The sequence below is a fragment of the Tachypleus tridentatus genome, chromosome 10, assembly GCF_004210375.1.
Source record: "Tachypleus tridentatus isolate NWPU-2018 chromosome 10, ASM421037v1, whole genome shotgun sequence".
NCBI lineage: Eukaryota > Metazoa > Arthropoda > Merostomata > Xiphosura > Limulidae > Tachypleus > Tachypleus tridentatus.
Window position 1 is genome coordinate 100,169,570 of NC_134834.1, and position 2,100 is coordinate 100,171,669.

Sequence of the window (2,100 nt, forward strand, 5' to 3'; positions counted from 1 at the left end):
ATAAAGGAACGCCTTTATACCTATATTAATATAATAAATAAAATTATATATTCAAACATCTAATACCGCCCTCTACATTTCGACACACAGTTACACAACCCCTTTCAAACATGTGGTCAGCTTCCGGTCAGTTACCTCTTTCTTTGTGAACCTGACGATGACCGAAGAAGGTCGAAACGTTGTTCGCTCTTCTATGTAAAGTGTTTTCTCAGCCCAAACGAGCCGTTTTTGCATATAAATTTCTCAACAAGTGGGTTTCTCGTCATCACTGATTATACATCCTTCAGTTTTGTTGTTGTAATATGTCTATACATCCTTCAGTTTTGTTGTTGTGATATCTCTATACATCTTTCAGTTTTACTCTTGTGATATCTTTATACATCCTTTAGTTTTGTTGTTGTGATATCTCTATTCATCCTTCAGTTATGTTGTTGTACTATCTCTATACACCTTTCAGTTTTACTATTGTAATATCTCTATATATCCTTCAGTTTTGTTGTTGTAGTAACTTTGTACATCCTTCAGTTTTGTTGTTGTAGTAACTTTGTACATCCTTCAGTTTTGTTGTTGTAGTATCTTTAAATTTACGGGGAAAATATTTTCGATCTGATTTATTTATTTTCCGAATTTCTCTGTTAATATAATGCCTCTTTCTAATTCGTCTCTAAGCTGTTCAATAACACTCTGCGTACAGTTATAAGCTGTAAAATAACATACTGTGTACTAACATAAACTATCAAATAACACGCTATATACAGATATAAACTGTAAAATTACGCACTGTGTACATCTATAAACTGTAAATAACAAATTGTGTAGTTACATAAGCTGTGCAATAACACACTGTGTCCAGATATAAACTGTAAAATTACACACTGTGTACTGATATAAGTTGTGTGCAATTCATATTGTGTTTGTACGTTTCTCCATCACATTATATGTACGTTGAACATACACATAAAACAAGCGGTAGCACTACCTATGTAGGGATGGCTCGGTTTGTCATTATGATAACCGTTTGAAACTATGCCACCCGCTTTTATAAATGTTATTAATAATTAGTAGTAATTAAAAAAAAATCATAATTCCAATTTAGACGATTTTATCACTTTCTCTTGAAGTTAACATTCTTAAAAGGCCACAGTTGCTCAGCGGTATGCCTCCGGACTTCGCCCGCTAAAAATCGGGTTTCGATACCCGTGGTGGGCAGAGCACACACAACCCATTGTATAGCTTTGTGCTTAATTCAAAACGACAACATTCTTAGAGAAATTTAGTGTTCCTTTATAAAACACATGGTGAAACAGGAATTACTAGATAAACAATAAACACTACAGTCAGAACCTCGTTGTATTTAGAACTTGGTGTAGTAAAGTGTTGACAGATAAAAATGAGATAATTTGAACTGATTTGTAATTAAATTGTTATATGTTAATTGTTGCCTGTGCTGTTAGGTAAGGATGATTTAAATGTCATCTCTACTGTCTTGTTTATGAAGAATTAATTACAATAGCCATCCCTACATTTATATATATCTATATACAGAACAGCATATTTGTGTATGTCCTGTCACAAACCTCACAGTACTAAACTAAGTAATATAATATCTGTATTGGTCTTGTAATTATAATTTTCATGTGATTGATGTCTATATGTAGCTTCTAAAACTTATATATAAACGTTTATTCAAGATGCTTATGTAAGAAAAACGGGATAGTTTCATAAGTATCATTACTAAAATAAACCTGTTATTGTTCTGCGAGAACTTTTGAGGCTACGCAACGCCCTCTGTTGAGAGTCTCACTGACTCGTACCCATGTATTTAGTGGACTCATCTCTAAGTATATCTAGAACGATCTCCGGTCGAGATACCAGACGAACATGACGAAAAGAAAAGAAGGTGGTCGCGCGTCTGACCAGATTCAGATACTTTCACTAAGATGGACGCTCTTGTGTCTCTGTGTAACTACAGTGAGAGGGCAAGTGTTAAACCCGCCCTATTTCAACTTGGCCGAAGGCCGCAAAATAACGGCTACAGCCACTTGCGGAGAAGGAGTTCCAGAGCGCGAGCTCTACTGTAAACTGGTCGGAGCCACTGCC